Raw genomic sequence first — 17,445 nt, forward strand, 5'->3', positions numbered from 1 at the left:
AGAATTCCTGAAAATAAGTATAAATAAAGAAAATGGATTACTTAAATGATAATCATCAAGAATTTCTTAAGTAGGGATAGTTGAGAAATTAAAGGTGATTCAGTACTAGGTAATTTTTAACGTTATTTATTATTTTCATGGGTCAAAAGGAAAGCAATATTCCTTCAATAGAGTTAGGAAAAGCAATGAAAATTTTGCCATTTATTTATTATTTGAAATTCTTATACAGTTAGAAATAAAAACTTTCTTAACTTAGTGAAAGCCATATACACAAATCACTGCAACTGTTACATTTAATGAATAAGCTTAACAAATTCAAAATCTCTATTAAGACAAGGATATTCAGTATCATTATTATTATTTAACATGATCAGAAGCCCTGGCTGATGCATAAGAAAAGACAAAAAGAGAGATGTAAGAATTAGAAGATAAGAAATAAAACTATTATCATTCGTAGATTATCTAAACATCCATATAGAAAACTTCAGAAAATCAATAGCTAGTCAAAACTTACTCAACTAATAACATTTTTATAAAAAACAACTATATTATCTATTAAGAAGTCAAAATGAATAAGATCCTTATAGATGAAAATTTTAAAACGTGTCTTGAAAAATGTCATAAAAAGAGTTAAAATGTATAAATATACCTTGTTCACTGATGGACTGACAACATTGTCAAGATTCACAATCTTGCAAACTTACAAGGTATTGTAGCTATCATATCTATAGAAGTCCAAGAAATCATAGAGAAAACTATTTTAAAAAAGGAAAAATTAGTAGAATCAAATTGATCATCAAAGTAATAAAAAATACTATTACAGAAATGGACATATAAGTAGTCAAACAGAATAGAGAAACCAGAATGAGATTCAGATATTTCAAAATCTGATATTTCTGATTTGGCAAAACTGGCATTCATTTAATTCTGAGAAAAATGATGGTTTATATTAAAAAATGGCATTAACACAATTCATTAGCTATTTGGGGGAAAAACAGATTACATCATACATAAAAATAAGTACCGGAGTTTCAGTAATGGTGAAGTAGTATTTATACCAAGCCTTCTACTGAAAAAAAGAAACGAAAATAGGTAGACAGATAATAATTATAATCTATTTAAAAGCATTAAAAAATAAGCAAAGAAGAAAATTGGGAAATGTATCATTCCAAGAAAAAAAAGGCAATCAAATGTACTTAATTTTCCCTCTTTCACTCTATACTTCTCATTCCTGCTTCTTACTGAAGGAGGCTGACCTGCATGTGCATTAGTAGCTCTCTTTTACTCTGAGAGAAGTTAATAGCTTTATATGTTTTTTTTCTGTTGTTTGTTTCTTGTCTTTTTGGCCACACAGTGCAGTATGTAGGGTCTTAGTTCCCCAATCAGGGATCAAATCTGTGCTCCCTGTATCAGGAGTGCGGAGTCTTAAACCACTGGACTGCCAGGGAAGTCCTGAGAAGTTGATAGCTTTACATGCATATTGTAGAAAGGATGTTTTTTAAAAGGAACCATAAAAAAAAACCCCAAAAAATAGAAGAAAAATAGTACAAATTAATAGGAGAAATTCATATTTTTAAACTAAAGAGAGGTAAGGAAACCAAGTTACTTTTCTTTGGAAAACCTTGTATGTTTCTTACAAAATTAATACAGAAAAAAGTGAGAAAGCACAAATAACAATATCAAGATTGTAAAAGTAATTAATATGTGTACATATTATTCTTAGTATCATATTATGTTACAGACATTTAACACTTCATAAGAGAACTCTCCCTGGTAGCTCAATTGGAAAAGAACCCCCCTGTAACGCAGGAGACCCCGGTTGGATCCCTGGGTTGGGAAGATCCCCTGGAAGAGGGGATGGCAACCCACTCCAGTATTCTTGCCTGGAGAATCCCCATGGACAGAGGAGCCTGGCGGCTACAGTAAAGGGGTCGCAAAGAGTCAGACATGACTAAGCACAGCACAGGACAAGAGAACTTTATAAAAATGTTTTGTCAATAAATTTGCAAATATAGATGATCTAGAAAGATACAACTTATCAAAACTAAAGTAAGAACAGAAAATGTTAATATTCTTTTATCCAATACAGAAATTGAATCTGTAAATAAAAGTCTGTCTGTAGAAAACTACAGATTCTGGTGGATTTAATGGGGTATTCTAACAAGCGTTTGAGGAAGAAGAAAGCCAATTTTACACAAACTCTTCGAGATGAAAGAAACAGAAACACTTAAGACATTAGGTATTATTAATACTTATTAAGAACATTAAAGCTACTATCAAAAACAATATATATATATACACACACATATATGTATATTTTTCTCTTTAATGAAGAGAAATGCAAAAATTTTCATGAAAAATTAGCAAATTGAATCTAGCATTATATAAAAGTGATAATTTATCTCAACTGAAAATACCTCAGGAATAAACTAGGTTAACACCTGAAAGTTACTAGGTGGTCTTCATTACATTAACAGAATAAAGTAAAATTAACATATAATCTCTTTGCCAATTTAGAAAATGCATCTGACATGGTTTGACATTCATGTATGATTAAAAACAAAGCTGCTTTATAAACTAGAAATTGAAAGGCATTTATTTAATAAAGTAATAAAATTCATAACTTTTAAACTGATAAAAGTTATCAACAAAGTTTACAGCAAATATCATACATAATGGAATATTGAAAAGTTTCCCTTTTAGATGTAGAATGGGCTTAATAGTGCAAAAAAGCAGGAAAAAAAATAATATGCATGACTTGAAAAGAAAGAAATAAAACTGTTATTATATTAGTCAATTTATTTAAAAATCTCTGTGAAGCTCAGAGATGAGTTAGAAGGACTAAAATGTGTTTAGTTGCGTTGCTGGAGCAGTGTCACTATTAAAAAATCAATTGTATTTCTATATACCAGAAACAAATAACAATAAAAAGTCTAAAGCTATATTCTACCGTAGCAAAAAAAAAAAAATTACATAGAAGTTGAGAGAAAATTAAAATGACAGAAATAAAACATTGTATTGTCTGTCTGGATAGTTTCATTTTTCCAAATTGATTTCTATGTTTAATGCAATTTGACTCATAATTTGAGCATTTTTTGGTATTGTGTGGAAACTGGGAAACTAACTCTAAAATGTATATGGTCATGAAAAGTACTGATAATAGCAAAGACAATACTAAGGAGCAAGAAGAAAGAGTATTCATTCCACCAGTTATTTAGTGAAAGTGAAAAGAAAGTGAAAGTCACTCAGTCATGTCTGACTCTTTGTGAACCCATGGACTGTACCAGGCCAGAACACTGGAGTAGGTAGCCTATCCCTTTTCCAGAGTATCTTCCCGACCCAGGACTGGAACAGGGGTCTCCTGCATTGCAGGTGGATTCTTTACCAACTGAGCTATGAAGGAAGCCAAATTATTTAAACTAATAGGTAAAAAGCTACAGTTATTAAAAAAGGGAGGTGTTAGCCTATAATTGACAAACCTTGCAAGGCTCAAAACTGACCCATCCCTAGCGGCTGCCCTGCTGTGTAGGGAGAATAGATGGTCTTTCAGTAAATGAGCAATTTGGACAACTGTGTGGGGAAAAAAACAAAGATTTGCTCTCATCTCTTAAAATATGTATTAATACTATTAATTCCAGACAAATTGAAGATCTAAAGGGGAAATGCAGAAAATAATATTTCTGAGAGATAATATAAGAATCATTAGTGAAACAGAGAAAGAATTCTTAAACATGACACAAAAAAAACCACTAATCATAATGAAAAGTATATTAGACAATATTAGACCTGAGTTACTTAATTTGCATTAATGGCATTTTTAGAATAATAGAAAGGCAACAGAGCAGCAAATAAGATATTTTTGATGTATAATCATCAATCAAGACTTCATATCTAAATATTTAAAGACTATTTAAAATTCAATAAAAGACAACCCAATAGAACAATGCACATTTGACTTAAATATAAAGAAGAAAACCAATAACTGATGAACTTATGAAAAGTTCTTGAAATCTTAAGAAATCAGAGAAACATGTATTAAATTCAAAATGAGATACAGCTACATGTCTTGCAGAATATCTAAAATTAAAAGACAAACAATACCAGATACAAGCTATCAAAAACAATGATGGTAATTTGTAAAAGATGTATTCCAAAAGGTCAGAAAAGCATAAAATATTTCTCAACTTTATGATTTGAAGATGCACATTTAATGGTCCAAGTATAAATTATAATATCATTTTGGATATTATCATCTACAAATGATGAAACAGCCATACTATAGATACTATGTAGCTATGAGAACAAATGTGCTAATACATCAACTGTACTGATCTGAATGGTTGTTAGGGATATATGGTCCAATTAAAAAGGAAGACTGTAGAGTTACAATTTTGATTTAGAAACTATCTGAGTGCAACAAGAACAAAAACATAAAAAATCATATACATATAAATGTCCATGAGTACTTATGAGCAAAGGAAAATGTGGATGAAACGACATCCAGGCTGTTAGCATGTTTCCTAAGGCAATGGATGTAGAAATTTCAGAGAAGGAAGAAATTATTAACTTTTTCTTTATATGTCTTATATTATTTCCCAAAGAAACACAAATATATAGTACTTCTATATTTTTAAAACAATGTAATAAAAGATAAAAAAATAAAAACTAGCTAGTGGAGGTGATGGAATTCCAGTTGAGCTATTTCAAATCCTGAAAGATAATGCTGTGAAAGTGCTGCACTCAATATGTCAGCAAATTTGGAAAACTCAGCAGTGGCCACAGGACTGGAAAAGGCCAGTTTTCATTCCAATCCCAAAGAAAAGCAATGCAAAAGAATGTTCAAACTACCGCACAATTGTATTCACCTCACACGCTAGTAAAGTAATGCTTAAAATTCTCTAAGCCAGGATTCAGCAATACGTGAACTGTGAACTTCCAGATGTTCAAGCTGGTTTTAGAAAAGGCAGAGGAACCAGAGATCAAATTGCCAACATCCGCTGGATCATCGAAAAGCAAGAGAGTTCCAGAAAAAAATCTATTTCTGCTTTATTGACTATGCCAAAGCCTTTGACTGTGTGGATCACCACAAACTGTGGAAAATTCTTAAAGAGAAGGGAATACCAGACCACCTGACTTGTCTCTTGAGAAACCTGTATGCAGGTCAGGAAGCAACAGTTAGAACTGGACATAGAACAACAGACTGGTTCCAAATAGGAAAAGGAGTACGTCAAGGCTGTAGATTGTCAACCTGCTTATTTAACTTATATGCAGAGTACATCATGAGAAACGCTGGGCTGGGAGAAACACAAGCTGGAATCAAGACTGCCGGGAGAAATATTAATAACCTCAGATATGCGGATGACACCACCCTTATGGCAGAAAGTGAAGAAGAACTAAAGAGCCTCTTGATGAAAGTGAGAGAGGAGAGTGAAAAAGTTGGCTTAAAGCTCAACGTTCAGAAAACTAAGATCATGGCATCCGGTCCCATCATTTCATGGGAAATAGATGGGGAAACAGTGGAAACAGTGGCTAACTTTATTTTGGGGGCTCCAGAATCACTGCAGATGGTGATTGCAGCCATGAAATTAAAAGACGCTTATTCCTTGGAAGGAAAGTTATGACCAACCTAGACAGCATATTGAAAAGCAGAGACATTACTTTGTCAACAAAGGTCCGTCTAGTCAAGGCTATGGTTTTTTCAGTGGTCATGTATGGATGTAGAGTTGGACTATAAAGAAAGCTGAGCGCTGAAGAATTGATGCTTTTGAACTGTGGTGTTGGAGAAGAATCTTGAGAGTCCCTTGGACTGCAAGGAGATCCAACCAGTCCATCCTAGGGGAGACCAGTCCTGGGTGTTCATTGGAAGGACCGATGTTGAAGCTGAAACTCCAGTACTTTGGTCACCTGACGCAAAGAGCTGACTCATTGGAAAAGGCTCTGATGCTTGGAAAGATTGAGGGCAGGAGGAGAAGGGGACGACAGAGGATGAGATGGTTGGATGGCATCACCGAATCAATGGACATGAGTTTGGGTGGACTCCAGGAGTTGTTGATGGACAGGGAGGCCTGGCGTGCTGTGGTTCATGGGGTCACAAAGAGTTGGACACGACTGAGCAATTGAACTGAACTGAGAATAATAAAAGTTAGTATGACTAAAATTATTTAAGCCAAACAAAACACCTTCCATGTTTATGCTCTGGCAAAACATCTTAGGAGCAAGAACTTTACTGAGGACTAAAATTTCCCTTAGAATTAAACTCTTAAGAAGAAGACTTTTTCTAGATTCTATAGCAGATCATGATAAATAGCAAAGATGCCTTGGGATAGGTTTGTTTGTTTACTGTGAATCACTGGTGCCTTTATACATGACTAATGTAGCCATTTGAAATTGATAGATTTTGTTATCTAGAAAAAAAAAGGCGTATTCTGAAGAATTTTTATAGCTGTTGAGTCTTTTTGATGACAATTTTATTCTATTTGGAATACTCAGAATGCTGTGTCTGTATCTTTCATATTTTTATTACTTTTTAATAAACATATTTAAACACTATCTTCAGTTCAGTTCAGTCACTCAGTCATGTCCGACTCTTCGCGACCCCATGAATCGCAGCACGCCAGGCCTCCCTGTCCATCACCAACTCCTGGAGTCTACCCAAACCCATGTCCCTCAAGTCAGTGATGCCATCCAGCCATCTCATCCTCTGTCATCCCCTTCTTCTCCTGCCTCCAATCCTTCCTAGCATTAGGGTCTTTTCCAGTGAGTCAACTCTTCCCAATGAGGTGGCCAAAGTATTGGAGTTTCAGCTTCAACATCAGTCCTTCCAATGAACACCCAGGACTGATCTCCTTTAGGATGGACTGGCTGGATCTTCTTGTAGTCCAAGGAACTCTTCAAGAGTCTTTTCCAACACCACAGTTCAAAAGCATCAATTCTTCGGCGCTCAGCTTTCTTCACCATCCAACTCTCACATCCATACATGATTACTGGAAAAACCATAGCCTTGACTAGACGGACCTTTGTTGGCAGAGTAATATCTCTGCTTTTCAATATGCTATCTAGGTTGGCCATAACCTTCCTTCCAAGGAGTAAGCGTCTTTTAATTTCATGGCTGCAATCACCATCAGCAGTGATTTTGGAGCCCAGAAAAATAAAGTCTGACACTGTTTCCAATGTTTCCCCATCTATTTCCCATGAAGTGATGGGACCAGATGCCATGATCTTAGTTTTCTGAATGTTGAGCTTTAAGCCAACTTTTTCACTCTCTTCTTTCACTTTCATCAAGAGGCTCTTTAGTTCTTCTTCACTTTCTGCCATAAGGGTGGTGTCATCCGCATATCTGAGGTTATTGATATTTCTCCCGGCAATCTTGATTCCAGCTTGTGTTTCTTCCAGCCTAGCATTTCTCATGATGTACTCTGCATATAAGTTAAGTAAGCAGGGTGACAATCTACAGCCTTGACGTACTCCTTTTCCTATTTGGAACCAGTCTGTCGTTCCATGTCCAGTTCTAACTGTTTCTTCCTGCCTATCTTACCCTTTCTCAATTCTTGCTGGCCTGACCAGAAAGAAAGCACTTGTTTTCAAAAATATGAAATTAAGCACTTATTTAAGGAGTTGCATGTTGATGATCATTTTCCTTTGTCACATGAAAACAGTGCTGGCCTGAGGAATTACATGAATGCCTTTGTCTTTCATGGAGAAGGCAATGGCAGCCCACTCCAGTATTCTAGCCTGGAGAGTCCCAGGGACGGAGGAGCCTGGTGGGCTGCCGTCTATGGGGTCGCACAGATTCGGGCACGACTGAGAGACTTAGCAGCAGCAGCAACTTTGTCTTTCATTTTAAATAAAAGTAACCATTACAGATAGCATCAATTTTCTAGTTTTGGAAAAGGTATCTTCTGCATGTCATTTATAGCTATCAATACTTAACGTAGCAAGATAGTAAACCATAAATTAGAACCATATTATCTGGTTTTTTTTTAATATTTGTTCGTTCTTTGGACAACTTGGTTTTTATTTGTTTATTCTTTGTCTGTTTTTACACATACATATCAAGGGTGATGTTTAATTTCTTTACTTGGCCAGCTATACACAGAAGAAATTTCGAAGAAACAATATGAATTTGCATCTCTTGAATGACTTTTAATAAACTACTTTTTAACATCTGTATATTAAGAATTAGTAACATATGTTTCAGTGTCTTGATTCTTATCTAAACACATGTTTCAGAAAGTGGTCTGCATAAAAATTGATATTCAGCAAATCAATTATCCTTAGCTTTGTTTTCTTTTTGTTTATACTATCATTATTACTATTATTATTGTTATTATTATTATCTCCACAGTTTGATGGCAAGAAGCAACTTTTCACTGGTTGAAATATTTAGTACAAGTGAAGAAGTTACCTTAAAATTTTATTGTATTTATGTTTTGTTCTCTTTTTATTTATTTTAATAGTTAACAATCTTCAGAAATGTTAATATGTTAGACTTTTCCTTAGAGAACTGATTTTATAATCCATTACCATTAATATATTTTAAATAAATATACTTTTATATTTACTTGTTTCAAATTATTGACAGATTTGGGCTTAAAAATTAAACTCATTTGCAAAAGTGTTATTTAGAGTTAGGATTCACATTGTGGTAACAAAATAAAACCAAAGCTATACAGTAAAAGGGACACCCAGGTAGTCCAGTGGTAAAGAACCTACCTGCCAATGCTGGAGACCTAAGAAATGCAAGTTTGATCCCTGGGTCGGGAATATCCCCTGGAGAAGGGCATGGCAACCCACTCCAGTATTCATGCCTGGAGCTCCCCATGGGCAGAGGAGACTGACAGTTCACAGGGTGGCAAAGAGACACAACTGAAGCGACTTAGCATGCGTGTACACATCTTCCTTCACTGGTAGTATGAAATGAAAAAAGTGGATGTTTGTGGCTAAGTCATGTCCAACTCTTTGCAACCCCAAAGACCACAGCCTGCCAAGCTCCTCTGTCCGTGAAATGTCCCAGACAAGAATAACAGAGTGGGTTGCCATTTCCTTCTCCAGAGGATCTTCCCAACCCAGGGATCAAACCTGTGTCTCCTGCTTGGCAGGCCTATTCTTTACACTGAGCCACCAGGGAGGCCCCGACTGGTAGTTTAAGTTCAATTAAATGTGCCATACCGCAGGGTACAAAATTATTTTTTTCCCTTGTGATGACAATTCTTAGGGTCTACTCTCAGAAACTTTCAAATATACCATTCCAAATCATAATATTTTAAAGCATGCTGACTTCATATTCCAAAGAACATGGGACAATAAAACAAAAATGAAATAAAACTGTCAAATCCTTTCACAAAAGGAAAAATGATGTGTATTGAAGTAACAAGTTAAACGACAACTAAAAAATATGCTATTTGTTCAGTACAAGCCTTTTTTAATCCAAAAGGGATTTTGAAATCATATGAATAAAAAATTTATACTGTTCCATGTATATATACAAATATTGCTGCTGTTTTAACTACATGCCAATAAAAGTTTAAAGGGTTAGGCAGGTATAAGCAGATAGCATATTACTAGATTATTCATCACTGTTCATGGAGCTGATCTTCTGATTTTTGGTGGCTGTCTGAAAAATTCTTAGTTCTCCAAATCATTTCTGTTATTCTTCTAGCTTCCAACAATAGCAGCTAGCTTATTACACTTCATTTAATAGTGAGATAACTGCATTTTAGAATAATATAAAACTGCTATATTTTAAGACCCATTGCAAAGTCATTTCCAGTCATTTGAAAAGAACAACACTTGTTTACTTATAAACCATTTCCTTGATACACCAAGGACACCAAGCATGTGAAACTCTTGTTTCTTCCCATCTTTGACGTCAAAAAGATGAAGAAAGATGAGAATTAATACAATTTACCATAACAAGAGGGATATTTATTCTGTGCATCAGTTTAGTTTCATTAGATTAAATTTATAATAATGCAATAAGCATAAGATTTCCATATCTTTACCCAGTAATTCTTACTTTTATCACACCTAATAGTCTTCTCTCAGCTCTTCATATAACTATCTCATGTATAATCTTATATCTATTTTCTAAACATATTTTCTGGTAGTATAGACCTCACTAAGGTTCTTGTCTAAATAAATATATTCTCTATTTATTGCATGCCATGGCTAGTGGAGGTGATGAAATTCCAGCTGAACTATTTCAAATCCTCAAAGATGATGCTGTGAAAGTGCTACACTCAATAAACCAGAAAATTCAACAGTGGCCACAGGCCTGGAAAAGGTCAGTTTTCACTTCAATCCCAAAGAAAGACAATGCCAAAGAATTATCAAACTACCGCACAATTGCACTCATCTCACACACTAGGAAAGTAATGCTTAAAGTTCTACAGTGAAGAGGAACTAAAGAGCCTCTTGATGAAAGTGAAAGCGGAGAGTGAAAAAGCTGGCTTAAAACTCAACATTCAAAAAGTAAGATCATGGCATCCAGTACTGTCACTTCATATCAAATGGAAGGGGAAACAGTGAGAGACTTTATTTTCTTAGGCTCCAAAATCACTGCAGATGGCGACTGCAGCCATGAAATTAAAAGATGCTTGCTCCTTGGAAGAAAAGCTATGACAAACCTAGACATCGCATCAAAAAGCAGAAACATTACTTTGCCGACAAAAGTCAAACCTACGGTTTTTCCTTTAGTCATGCATGGATGTGAAAGTTGGACTATAAAGAAAGCTGAGCACCAAAGAATTGATGCTTTTAAATTGTGGTGTTGGAGAAATCTCTTGAAAGTCCCTTGGACAGCAAGGAGATCAAACCAGTCAATCTTAAAGGAAATCAGTCCCAAATATTTATTGGAAGGACTGATGCTGAAGCTGAAACTCCAATACTTGGCCACCTGATGCAAAGAACTGACTCCTTGGAAAAGACCCTGATGCTGGAAAAGATTGAAGTCAGGAGGAGAAGGGGATGGCACAGGATGAGATGGTTGAATGGCATCACTGAATCAATGGATGTGAGTTTGAGCAAGCTCTGGGAGTTGGTAATGGACAGGGAAGCCTAGAGTACTGCAGTCCATGGGGTCACAAAGAGTCGGACATGACTGAGTGACTGAATTGAACTGAACTGAACTGAGGCTTCAACAGCATGTGAACCGAAAAATTCCAGAAGTTCAAGCGGAATTTAGAAAAGGCAGAGGAACCAGAGATCAAATTGCCAACATCTGTGGAACCATAAGAAAAGCAAGAGAATTCCAGAAAAACATCTACTTCTGCTTCATTGACTACACTAAAGCCTTTGACTATGTGGATCACAACAAACTGTGGAAAAGTCTTAAGAGATGGGAATACCAGATCACCTTACTTGCTTCCTGAGAAATCTGTATGCAGGTCAAGAAGAAACAGTTAGAACCGGACATGGAAAAACAGACTGGTTCCAAATTCAAAAAGGAGTATGTCAAGGTTGTATACTGTCACCCTTATTTAACTTACATGCAGCGTACATCATGGGAAATGCTGGGCTGGATGAAGCACAAGCTAGAATAAAAATTGCCAGGAAAAATATCAATAACCTCAGATATGCAGATTATACCACCCTTCTGGCAGAAAGCAAAGAGGAGCTAAAGAGCCTCTTGATGAAAGTAAAAGAGGAAAGTGAAAAAGCTAGCTTAAAACTCAACATTCCAAAAACTACGATCATGGCATCCAGGACCGTCTTCATAGCAAATGGATGGGGAAACAGTGAGAGACTATTTTCTTCGGCTCCAAAATCACTGCACATGATGACTGCAGCCATGAAATTAAAAGATGCTTGCTACTTTGGAAAAAAAGCTATGACAAACCTAGACATCGTATTAAAAAGCAGAAACATTACTTTGCTGACAAAGGTCTGTATAGTCAAAGCTATATGCTTTTTCCAGTAGTCATGTTTGGATGTGAGAGTTGACCATAAAGAAAGTTGAGAGCTGAAGAATTGATGCTTTTGAATTGTGGTGTTGAAGACTCTTGAGAGTTCCTTGGACTGCAAGGAGATCAAATCAGTTAATCCTAAAGGAAATCAGTGCTAAATATTCACTGGAAGGACTGATGCTGAAGCTGAAGCTCCAATACTTTGAACACCTGATGTGAAGAACTGACTCTTTGGAAAAGACCCTGATGCTGGGAAAGATTGAAGGCAGGAGGAGAAGGGGATGACAGAGGATGAGATGGTGGGATGGTATCACCGACTCGATGGACATGAGTTTGAGCAAGGTCTGGAAGTTGGTGATGGACAGGGAAGCCTAGGGTGCTAAAATCCATGGGGTCGCAAAGAGTCAGATAAGACTGAGTAACTGAACTGACTGACAAACAGAGAAATTGTCTTTAATGGCAAAAGATCATAGACTATACACAAAAGCACTAATAAATAAATAATAACAATATAATACTTATGCTCCAGAAAGACAAACTCACCTCTTCAAGAACTACACATGGACTGTGGTATTACAAAGTAATCATTACTACTCTGTAATTTGGGGACAAGTACATTTAGTGATTGTGTAACTACAGAAGCTGGAGAGGTATCAAGTGAAGAGATGGGTTAGATGTCACCATAACCAGAGGAATGAACATATCCCAGCAGTGTGTACAGAACCTAAGTCCAAGAAACTTGGAAAGAGATGTTCACTAAAGCAAATGGGTAAGCAGCTGATGTAGAAATTGAATGGAGGTGCCAAAAAAATCAGGAAATCAGAAGATGGGAGTAATAGCAAGCAGGTCCAGAGGGAAAAGAGGTTTCTGGTGTAAAATGGCATATGGTTTGCAGCCTGTGATCCAGCTGGTTTCAACTGTGCCCGAAACTTTCTGTGAAGGCAAAAGAAAATCACCAAAGTCAGAACACTATAAAACAGGACTGACAGTAAACCCATTACCAGTATCTATAAGGAATGTTGATAAACTACAGAGCTAAGAGAATTGTATCAAAAATTGCAATAGTTATTCCAACCTTATTTGCCCAATTAAAAGTAGATAAAATATCCCCTCTTTATTGCTTTTTCTGATTCAGAAATAAATCTTCATCAATCCAGAAACTAGGGAATGCTCTGATATCTAGGCACCACATTTTGAGATTCCTCTTCCCTCTTCCCAATACAATAACTATTACTACCATGACTGTCTCTCTTTCTATGTCTATTTGGAGACTATAAAAAATAGAACACAACTAGTTAGGAATGTGTGTTGTGTATACATCTACTGAGAAAGTTGTCTACAGAGATTGTATAACATCCTAGAAGGTATAATCTTTACAAACAAAGTGTTAAATGGAAAGATATTCATGAGAAAGAACTCAAAACAATGAGTACTGTTAGGTTTTGAAATCATCGTTTACGCAGCGTGCTACAAAATTCACCACTGAAGTACAGGCAATCCTATTTCAGAACAGCAGCACCTCACTGGCACTTGTTCAGTCGCTGAGCTGTGTCTGATCTTTGCAACCCTGTAAACTGTAGCACACCAGTCTTCCCTGTCTGTCACTATCTCCCGGAGTTTGCTCAAACTCATGTCCATTCAATCAGTGATACCATCCAACGATCTCATCCCATGTCACCCCTTCTCCTCTTGCCCTCAATCTTTCCCAGCATCAGGGTCTTTTCCAATGAGTCAGTTCCTCGCATCAGGTGGCCAAAGTATTTGAGCTTTAACTTCAGCATCAGTCTTTCCAATGAATATTCAGGATTGATTTCCTTTAGGACTGACTGGTTTGATCTCCTTGCAGTCCAAGGGACTCTCAAGAGTCTTCTCCATCACCACAGTTCGAAAGCATCAATTCTTCAGCTCTCAGCCTTTTTTATGGTTCAACTCTCACTTCTATACATGACCACTGGAAAAACCATAGCTTTGACTAGATGTTCCTTTGTCAGCAAAGTAATGTCTCTGCTTTTTAATATGTTGTCTAGGTTGGTCATAGCTTTTCTTCCAAGGAGCAAACATCTTTCAATATTATGGCTGCAGTTACTGTCTGCTGTGATTTGGAGCCTGAGAAAATTAAATCCATTACTCTTTCCACTTTTTCCCCATCTATTTGCCATGAAGAGATAGGACCAGATGCTGATAACAGTTTTTTGAATGTTGAGTTTTAAGACAGCTTTTTCACTCTCCTCTTTCACCTTTATCAAGAGACTCTTTAGTTCCTCTTCACTTTCTGCCATAAGAGTGGTATCATCTGCATATCTGAGATTGTTGATATTTCTCCCAGATATCTTGATTTCAGCTTGAGATCCAGCCCGGCTTTTCATATGATTTACTCTTCATTAAATAAGCAGGGTGATAATACACAACCTTGACGTATTTTTTTCCCAGTTTTAAACCAGTCCACTATTCCTTGCTCAGTTTTAACCGTTGCTTCTTATTCTGCATGCAGGTTTCTCAGGAGAAAGGTGGTCTGGTATTCCTGTCTCTTTAAGAATATTCCACAGTTTGTTGTGATCCACACAGTCAAAGGCTTTAGCATAGTCAATGAAGCAGATGTAGATGTTTTCTTGGAATTCCCTGGCATTTATTCAAAAGCTATTGGGCTAAGAATTATGTGCATCAACTGGCTTTGTCTTTATAGTCCTGGGAAAGAATTCTGCCAGTGTGCAAGTTTACAGAGGAATGATGACAGTCCAATCAATGGAATTTAGGACATCTAAGAGAAGATCATGAAAAGTAGATTTTTTTCAGTATTGCATTCACTGAGGTTACTTATATCACATCAGTGAGACACAGTCCCATATAGACGTTAGCAACTATTGTTAAATTTCTACTATTCTAACACTGAGAATGAAATATACCATGCCTGGAATGCTACATCATTCTCACTAGGCCCCTGAGAGTGAGAGTGATCTGAGAATGAAAATAAGGCAGCAGTTTCACACATTTATTTGAAAATATATGATTGCTATAATAGGTAATAGCTAATTAATTCTTTTCATCTTGAAGTAATGGTGAATGTCAGAGTGAGATTGTGGAACCAGAGTGGGCGAGCATAAGCATAAAATCTGCTTGCCTTCTTCATGAATAACATTGATCGCACTGTGTGGTTTTTAAGGGGGCTGTGAAAGCAATAGGAGTTTCAAAACTGAGCTTGTTAACAGCAGTGTAAAAAATTAAGGATTAACTGTTTGGTGGTTCATATGCATGACGATACACATCTGGATGTATAGCCTTTAGTAGGTTTGCTAGACACCAGTTACACCTAAAACTCCTCTTAATATTTCATAGCTGTTCTTTGAAAAAAGCTTTTGTGAGACAGAGACTTTGCTCTGCATCAGCTCGTATTTTTTCTGATCCCTCAAGACTTTATGCCCAGATAACTTCTTGTTGTTCAGCTCTATTGATTTATGTCTAAGTCTCCTCTGGCCAAGTACCTATCCACGGTGCTCAAATCCAGTTGCCCAGTCTCCTTGTTGATCCTGCCCTACAGCACCTGTGATAATTTTTCTATGTTAGTGGAACTATTTTGGTTGAGACTTTGGAACAATATAGCCTCTTTTCCTATTTTATCAACTGTACTTCCCCCACCCCCACCCCCCCACCACCTGCCCTGTGGCTGCTCAAGCCCTGGCATGATTCTTCTTGCACATAATTCAAATGAGGCTACTGCTTGAATTTACAAATTTAGTCCCGATGTTAAGTGGGCAAAGCCACAAAGACAAAACAAATTGATAGAAATCATACCCTTTGCAGTTTTAATTTTGTGTCCATTGCTTGAATTTCACATGGAGAAATCTGATGCCAATGGGAACCCAGGCCAGAAAGTGAATCGAACACTGAGCTTTCTTTGGGGACAGATTAAAAAAAAATGTAAACAGATATAATTGAAAGATTGCAAAATTTGTTAGACATGTGAGCAGACACTGGGTCATAAAAATAATTATTTTCAGGTTCTTATTGCCTGAAATATTCAAAGCTAATTTATTTGGGAGTACTTAAGATGGTTTTAAGAAAACTTTTTTTTATTGCTGTATATTCTGGGAAATGTGCATTTCTTCACTGCATATTGAGAAGATTTTCAACAGTCATGTGGCTGCCCAAATGTGAGTTTAAATCCTCACGTGTGAAATCGTCACATCTGGAGATCTTTAGAAGACCTGTCTAACTGCTCTCCAACAACTTCACTGTCTGTCACTCTCTTTGTAGCTCTTCCCATTCTCCAACAACATACGTGGCTCCGGTAAAGTGTAGATGTGAAAACTTATAAATAGGGACTGGAAGTCTCTGACTCTTCAAATTATCTTAAAATTTCTAGACCTAAGTTCACACCGAGTTTCAGAGCTTCAGTCAGTTCAGTTCCGTCGCTCAGTTGTGTCTGACTCTTTGCAACCCCATGGACTGTAGCATGCCAGGTTTCCCTGTCCATCACAACACCTGGAGCTTACTCAAATTCACGTCCATTGAGTTGTTGATGCCATCCAACCATCTCACCCTCTGTCATCCCCTTCTCCTCCTGCCTTCAATCTTTCCCAGCATCAGGGTCTTTTCTAGTGAGTCACTTCTTCATATCAGGTGGCCAAAGTATTGGAGTTTCAGCTTCAGCATCAGTCCTTCCAATGAATATTCAGGACTGATTTCCTTTAGGATAGACTGGTTGGCTCTCCTAGCAGTCCAAGGGACTCTCAAGAGTCTTTTCCAACACTTCAGTTCAAAAGCATCAATTCAATATCACAGTAATCCAAGTCTATGCCCCGACCAGTAATGCTGAAGAAACTGAAATTGAACAGTCCTATGAAGACCTACAAGACCTTCTAGAACTAACACCTCAAAAAGATGTCCTTTTCATTATGGGGGACTGGAATGCAAAAGTAGGAAGTCTAGAGATGCCTGGAGTAACAAGCAAATTTGGCCTTGGAATACAAAACGAAGCAAGGAAAAGGCTAACAGAGTTTTGCCAAGAGAACGCACTGGTCATAGCAAACACCCTCTTCCAACAGCACAAGAGAAGGCTTTACGGATGGACATCACCAGATGGTCAATACCAAAATGATGGAGAAGCTCTATACAGTCAGCAAAAACAAGCCCGGGAATTGACTGTGGCTCAGATCATGAACTCCTTCTTGCCAAATTCAGACCTAAATTGAAGAAAGTAGGGAAAACTTCCAGACTATTCAGGCATGACCTAAATCAAATCTCTAATGATTATACAGTGGAAGTGACAAATAGATTCAAGGGATTGGATCTGATAGACAGAGTGCCTGAAGAATTATGGACAGAAGTTTGTGACATTGTACAGGAGGCAGTGATCAAGACCATCCCCAAGAAAAAGAAATGCAAAAAAGGCAAAATGGTTTCTGAGGAAGCCTTACAAATAGCTGAGAAAAGAAGAGAAGCTAAAGGGAAAGGATAAAAGGAAAGATATACCCATTTGAATGCAGAGTTCCAAACAATAGCAAGGAGAGATAAGAAAGCCTTCCTCAGTTTCAGAGCTTGTATA

The sequence above is a fragment of the Giraffa tippelskirchi genome, chromosome 8, assembly GCF_054371585.1.
Source record: "Giraffa tippelskirchi isolate mGirTip1 chromosome 8, T2T-mGirTip1v1.2.pri, whole genome shotgun sequence".
In the NCBI taxonomy this organism is placed as follows: domain Eukaryota; kingdom Metazoa; phylum Chordata; class Mammalia; order Artiodactyla; family Giraffidae; genus Giraffa; species Giraffa tippelskirchi.